Source organism: Melanotaenia boesemani, chromosome 12 (assembly GCF_017639745.1).
Source record: "Melanotaenia boesemani isolate fMelBoe1 chromosome 12, fMelBoe1.pri, whole genome shotgun sequence".
In the NCBI taxonomy this organism is placed as follows: Eukaryota; Metazoa; Chordata; class Actinopteri; order Atheriniformes; family Melanotaeniidae; genus Melanotaenia; species Melanotaenia boesemani.
Genome location: NC_055693.1, coordinates 35,356,573 through 35,364,331, shown reverse-complemented (window position 1 = coordinate 35,364,331; position 7,759 = coordinate 35,356,573). Strand labels below are relative to the sequence as shown.

Here is a 7,759-nt window from a genome sequence, read left to right as displayed (position 1 = left end):
TTGGCTGTTGTTTTATTTTTCTTTATATTTCCTTACTCACTGTAACTCAAGGTTATGAAGCTGTGGCTTGCCTTATAACTTCAAAACAGCTTACTTATCTACTCACTCCAAGCAGAGCAGAATTTCCCAGTAACCCAGAAAAAATGATTAAAGAACAGCTTTTGTGTAAAAACTGTGGGAACAGGCAGAAGGGACTCAGGCACAGAGACAGACAGATAACAGGGCAGGGAGAAGTGTTTCTTTTCCCCTCAGCTCTGACGTACCCCAGAAGGAGGACCTGGAGGAATCAAATTCCCGGAAGGAGGAGGGACGACACCTTGCAAAAATACACATTCACATGAATGCACACAACATGCACGCACATAGCCACAATGCATTGTATCAGTATAAATGAGGAGGATAACTTAGGTAGGCGGGTCTTTTGGCTGAACCAAAGGTCCCGACACTCCATGTATTAGTGGACCAGAAGCTAAGGCTAACGAACCTCCTCTTAAGCAAGGACACCCCCAAGTGGTGGCCAGGGGTGGTCAGTGCCACCCTGAACAAAAAGCTGGCCACCCCACTGGCCAACCCAGAAAATATTGTATTTTTATTTAAATTTTTTTTTTTTTTTTTTTTTTTTATTGTTTTCACTATTAACACGGCACAGCACACTTTGTTTATATTTAAATGTCAAACTATTTCAAAAGCTAATAAAAAAAGTAAATGAAAAGTATTTTAATCAGGCACACAGAGGGCACCTCACATGTAGGGTCCTACTGAAAGGGCCTTAGAGCGAGGACACCGAAGCGGGAAGATCAAAGAGTGATGTTGCCACTGGTAATAGAAAGGACACAATCAGCTCTACAAAAGGCTTGTCAGTAAGTATATGATAAAACCACAAGTAGTTCAGTTTAATGGTTTTCTGCCAACTGTTGGTGGGGTTTAAATAATTACAGGGATGATGGCTAGCGCTAACATCTGGATGTAGATGACCTGGAATGAATGGCAATATAGTTACCTTTACATGCGCAAATGCTACGAAGCTAACGTTAGCCAATGTTCAGCAAATCAAGCCATTCATAAGGTAACGTTTGCACAGGTTAGGTAGTTAATAACATTATTAACCTTATCTTCGTTAGATGGAGAACATTTCTAACAACCTTGTTAGCTGTCTGAATGCCACTGCCCAGGCAGCTAACATTATACAGAATTTGCTATAATAGCGTCATGATTTAATTTGTCACTGTGTGCTAACGTTATGTCATTTTGCAGACAATGAAGAGAAAGTCTTCCAAGATATTGCCTAGTTAAAAATGATATCCTGATGTTGTAATCTGAGGGCTGTAGTAACACTCAGAGACTAAATCATCTTATAGAAACAGCAGGCTCTGTTTATGATGATCAATATCTTTTACAGTAGAAGGCTCAGAACAGCTGGATCCCGACCAGCCCAGGCCTCCAGGTAGTGGACCTGCTCGTGGACCTGCTCATGGACCAGCAGGTGAGGATGATGTTTTCCTGGTGGTAGAATTAATGTTTAGAAGATCAGTTCTGAAAGAAGGTCCTGTCATTATATTTTTTATAATAATGACTGGTTTTCTCTGTTATTCTAGACATGTCCCAGTCACGAGCAGATGGACCAAAACAGCCATATCTAAAGGTTTACCCTCGGACCATGTACAACGACAGGAGACAGGGCTTCAACTACAAGTGGTTCTCCATTCATAAGTGGTTGGAGTATAATAATTTCCATGTTTACTGCTTATTGGTCACACAGATCCCTGAGTGAGTGAATTTTTGCCCTCCCTTTGCCATTTTGCCCCTGTAATTTTGTCTTTGGTCACAAATATCGATGAAATAAACACATTAGAATGTAAATAAATGCAAATTGATAATAAATGTACAATCTAATGGAGAGAAGAGTCAGTGTGCTGATGTTCATTTAGGTTGTTTGAGCAGTTCAATGCTGTAGTTGCCATATACACTGAGAGGAACAAGTCTGTTCAGATATGCCCCAAATGTCCCTCCCAATATGCCATTATGGGATAATATAATATTATTATATTACCCTGTATGGCATGCCCCCAGACCCTCTAGCTGAATTTTGTCCCCCACCCACACAACCAAGGCTGTAATAAATGAAAATAGCCTTCCCTATATAATGGCAGATAATTTCATTTAGTCTTTTTCTAGGAACACTTCTGATCAGGAGTTCTTATGTGCCATAAACTCAAACTGACCCACTTCATGTTTTTGTTCAGTAGACTACATGGACTTGTGTAGTTATGCATCATAGACTTAATAACCTTTGGCCACCCCGCTATTTTCTCTGGCCACCATATGGCCACCCCTAAAAAAATCTCTGTGGGCATCCCTGCTCTTAAGAGATATGTATTGCTTTCTTTTTGCTGGCTAAACAAAGAATTGTCAATTCTACTCAGTCTCTGGTGGTTTCTGCCTTTTTTAAAAGTGGATTTTTGAACAAACACCTTCTGATGTAATTTTAACAGGTTGTGGAAAAAATCGAAAACTTCAGAGCATAGCCTGGAATGGTACACATCATTCAAATCTAAAGAGTCTTGGCTTTCCAGTGGTGTATGAGGTGTAGGTACCTGGAAGGGTGAATGATTAAAATACATATGTATGTGTCACGGGACGTCTGGTACCAACTGGCTAGAGACTTTAAAAAAATTAAATTATCATGGAGGAGAAACTGAAATCAGTTAGATGGTAATAAATGCACACACAGCGGTGTTTGTTTATATCAGATATATTCTGCTGTTTCTGGAGCGTCAGCTTCTGGGCATGTCAAAGTGTTTTCTTCCGTTCGCATGTAAACGCCATGATCAGAGTAAGGAGCCATGATAACAGGTCTCCAGTCGTTTAAGTAATATATTGTGGTCGACTGTATCAAATGCAGCACTGAGGTCCAGTAAAACTAAGACTGACATTTTTCCATCGTCTGTATTCAAACATATGTCATTAATGACTTTGGTCAGAGCATCTCGGTGCTGTGGTGCTGTCTAAAACCTGACTGGAAGACATCGTAGCAGTTGTTTTGTGTTAAAAAGTCATTTAGTTGATGAAAAACGGCTTTTTCAATTATCTTACTTAGAAAAGGAAGATTTGAGATCAGCCTGTAGTTGCTCATTTGTGTCTTGTCTAGATTGTCCCTTTTTAGCAGGGACAGATTACAGCTGTTTTTAGAAGTTCTGGGAAGACGCCCGAAAATAAAGACAAGTTAACAATCTGTAACTGATCTGGCTCCAGAGTCTTTGAGACATTCTTGAAGAAACCTGTGGACAGGATGTCCAAACAGCAAGAGGAGAAGTTCGGCTGACGTAAGATGTCGCTCAGATCTTTGCTGCTAATGGGATTAAACTGTGTTGTAGTGTTTAAACTGGTTTTTATGGACACAGTATGTCTCTGCAGCTTATGAACCAACTACTTGTCTGATATTCTGGATTTTTTCTGTGAAGAACTTGACAAACTCATTGCAGCCTTGGTGGAATAAAGTTCAGGTGCTATTGACACAGGAGGGTTTGTTAACCTGTCAACAATAACGAATAAGACCCGAGCATTATGATAGTTTTTGCTAAAAATGTCAGAGAAATAGGACTTTCTTGCATTCTTCAGTTGTAGATTATAAGAGTGAAGTTTCTCTTTATACATGTCATAATGAACCTGTAGATGTGTTTTTCTTCATCTACGCTCGGTTTTCCAACACTCTCTTTTTCCATTTTTCACCAGTGTGGAATTTCTCCATGGAGACTTTTTCTTTCCAGAGACAACTTTCACCTTAATAGGAGCAACAGCATCCGCAATACTCAACATTTTAGCATTAAAACTAATGACAAGCTCATTGGCTGAACCGCCTGACAGGGCAGGTGTTGAAGAGAAGACCTGGTTAAACATTCCACTCGTGTTTTCAGTTATAAAGTGTTTTGTGATCACCTCTGTTGAGACATTTCTGTGAACAGAAACTGTACACTCAAAGAAAACACAGTAATGATCAGACAGGCCCACATCACACACAGTAACCTTGGAAACATCCAAACCTTTAGAAATCACTAAGTCTAGAGTGTGTCCTTTAATGTGTGTGGGCTCTGTTATATGCTGAGTCAGCCCAAAGTTCTCCAGACTGTTACCCAGATTTTTAGTCGCTTTGTCCTGAGGGCTGTCTCCATGGATGTTAAAATCACCAACAATAATTACACAGTCAAAGTCTAAACAGATTGTAGCAGCAGGTCACTAAACTCTGTGCAGTGCCCTGGTGGTCTATACAAATTTATATATATTATTTTATAATAAGCTTTCAACTGAAGAGCCACGTATTCAAAAGAAGTCAAACTTCCAAGAGATAACTGCTTACACTGAAATGATTCATTAAATAAAACAGCTCCTCCTCCTCTCCTGTTCAGTCTGACCTCACTGATAAAACTAAAGTTGGGAGGGGTTGATTCGATCAGAGCGGCTGCGTTGTTATTTTGTTTTAACCAAGTTTCTGTTAAAAACATAAAATCAAGGTTGTGTTCAGTTATAAAATCATTAATTAAAAATGTTTCCCTGCTAATGACCTAACATTTAATAAAGTTAACTTGATGGGTTTGGAATTGTTTATCCTATGTTTGTGGGCACGCTGTGGCTCACAGGGTGTGTTAACTCTACTTGGAAACCTTTTAGAAAGCAGCTCTCTGTGTTCTGACCGAGCTACTTTTCTCCTTCTGTTGCCAAACAGTACAGATATTTTTGAACCTTCTAATAAACAGGGATCCAGCTGGACCTGGGAAAAATCACGACTGCCGTTATCTACACAGCCTGGACCCTCCACACATCATACATCCGAAACATGAAGCTGGCCTGGTGGTAAAGGAGGGGCTGGGTGCCCTCCTTTCAGCCGCTCTGGTGGGGGGTTTATGGGGGACAAAAGCATACGGGGGCATGGCGTTAGTTTGGTCGCCATAGTGACCAGCTCCTTTATCTGGAAGGTGAAGTCCAGGAGGGGTGGGGAGGATGGGGAGAGGGAGGGTGACTTAGATGGAGTATGATGAGATGAAGGGGGTGGGTCCTTGTTGAGAGCTTTGGGGCTTTCTTCGGGAGGGGGCTGAGGTGGTTTTTTTTTAAGGTTTCCTCTAGGCTCTGTCTCATCACGTTGTTTTGGTCTCTCTTGTCTGTTGTCCTTGTCCGAGGGAACAGAGTGTCTGTTCAGAAAATAAAACAGGTTGGAGGCGAACAGCTTCACTCCTGACCTGTTCAGGCAGAATCCATCCATCTTAAAAAGTGCCTGCGGTCCCTGAAGAAGCTGAAGTTGTCTATGAAATGAACTGGATGTGTGGTACATACAGCCAACAGCCATGCATTCAGACTAAACAGCCTACTGAATCTCTCCACTCCTCTGATGGTAGGGAGAGGCCACTGATGAATAATCGGGCATCCAGACAGCTGATCATATCCAGCAGTTCAGTAAAATCTTGCTTCAGCACCTCAGATTGTTGTCATCATTCGACCCCACATGCAGGATGAGGTTTTCCACAGTTGGGTGTGCTGCCACAATTTGCGTAATTTTGCCTCTTACATCTGATACCATATTCTTGGAAAAGCACAGTAGTTTTGTAGATTTTCCACACACATTTCTTACGTCTCTCACACTGAAGTTACCAACAATCAGAGTCTGAGGCCCAGCCGTTTGCTTTTCTTGTCGCCTTTTACTTTCTGACTTGTTCTTTGGTCTTACCCTGGTGTGTAGGGAGATTTGATTTTGGTCATCGGATGTAGATCCAGAATCCTGCAGCAGTGGAGCAAACCTGTTCTGTTGTTGCATGTCCGGTTGTTGTGGAGAGGATTTATTAGTTTTCCTTCTGATAACTGGCCACGACTGTGTCGTGCTAAAGAGAGGGGTTGAGGATATACTGGATGGCAGAGCAGGCCAGCTGGTCGCATCACTAATCTCAGCAAACTACTAAGAAATACTCGAAAATCTGTAACTGTTTCACAGTGTTCACTTTGTACACCAGCCCACCTGCTGACATTCTGGGTTGGCTGGGAGATGCTTCCTCCTAAGCTGAAAGTGGAAGTTTCTGGGGGAACCTTTCCTACATTCTCCACGTGCTTTGAAACACTGAAGCTGCCAGCTCATTTCCAAACCTACATGGACTTCGAGAAAGCCCTAGTCTCTGCCGTAAATAGTGTACAGACTGGATTTGGACTGGTTTTTTCAGACAGATATCACTGCTTGCACTGTTCAATTGGTCAGGTAAGTTGACACATGTTCAGTGTCTGACACACTTTGCAGCAGTTGACCATTTTATTCCACATATGTTTTTCCATTTAGTGAAACCAAATAGTTCTGTATCTTCAGTGTTAACAAAAAAGAATTCTTGTTATCCATTCTGTTTACAGTTATCAGACAGGAAGTAAAGGAGTGTTTAATTTCAGAAAGTAGTGAAGTTGTACATAAAGTCCATGTATTCTTTATTTCTGTACCTTTAATTCTGTTTAGGTTTGTCCTTACTTGTTCTAACATGTTAAATAAAAGCATGTGTTGGACATCAGTCTGCCATGATTCTCTCCACATATGATCTAAGTGCAGCAGTTACAGAAACACCTGGAGCTGGCAAAATCTAAGAGCTCACGGGCCAGCTGGATCTCGGAGCTGACACTGTGCCGTTCCAGTCAATCCCATACTCTTCATTAACCTAAATGGAGGACAAGCACAATCAATCATAGTTAATTAGTCTGATATGTCATAATATAAGGAAAATGAATGACTGAGTTGTGCATGCACCATAGAAGCTGCAGCTCACAGGTTGAGCTTTGAAAACTCAGGAGACTTTAGAGACTAACTGAAGTTTCATTTGAAATAGCACATTTAGCACAGTACTGTCTCCCATCATTCATTCAGAAAAACAGACAATTTAAAACAAGTGTTTAAAGTTTATCTTTAACCTCAGTAGGATCCTCCATGGGGCTGTGCTCTCTGTATCTTCTCCAGAGTGGCTGTGGTGACCGATTCCTTTCAGATTTCAGGCTTTGCTGAATAAGAAAGATCCGCAGAAGAGCAAAAAAGGACTTCATTGTCTGGATTCACTGTTCCTTGATCTTCCAATGACGTGAAGATCTGATAGAAGAGGTCCAGGGCATGTTCATAAACATCTCTCCACATCCTCTTTATTGTGTGTTTAGGATAAAATTGACAATTAATTTACATGAGACATATACTAAAGTAGGACATTCAGCAGGTATGTTTGCTGCTTAAGCCTTGTTGCCAAACATTTATTTACAAGCAAAAGAGCAAAGCAGGATCATTCTCCTCCTGTGTGCTGCATTTTTCTTCTTTTTTTCTTTACTGGCAAGAAATTTAGGAACAAGGACTCCTGGTCACTTATAAATCACTGGAACAAATATATTTTTTGATAAATTTAGTTGATTGCCATCGGAGAACTAGTGGAATGACGTCTCCTAACCCTGCAGTATCAGTGAGCTGCACTGAGTGTGAGCAACTTTCTTTGAGGATAACACAGCTGGAGAAGAGGATTGAAACACTGCAAGACATTCATGTGAATGAAGAATTTATCAACTCTATTGTAGCTTTTGTACAAGCTACTGAGTTGTCAAATGGATTGAGTAAAATCTTCATACGTGAAGGCATGTCAGATGTGGAGCCTCCCGCTACAGACCTGGCTAATACACTTCCTTGGATTTGTTCAAATGACATTGTAATAGCTGAGGAAAATCCCAAACTGGACGGTCAGACTGATCTCTCCTACTAGAACAGTGT

At 41.0% G+C, this 7,759-nt stretch overlaps 1 long non-coding RNA gene across 1 annotated transcript; it reads left to right on the top strand.

The window, feature by feature from the left end:
• Positions 1-699: 699 nt before the first annotated feature.
• Positions 700-2,389, top strand: LOC121650649. Its single transcript, XR_006012307.1, has 3 exons — positions 700-860; positions 1,400-1,483; positions 1,596-2,389. It is a non-coding gene; the product is annotated as an uncharacterized LOC121650649 (long non-coding RNA).
• Positions 2,390-7,759: the final 5,370 nt, after the last annotated feature.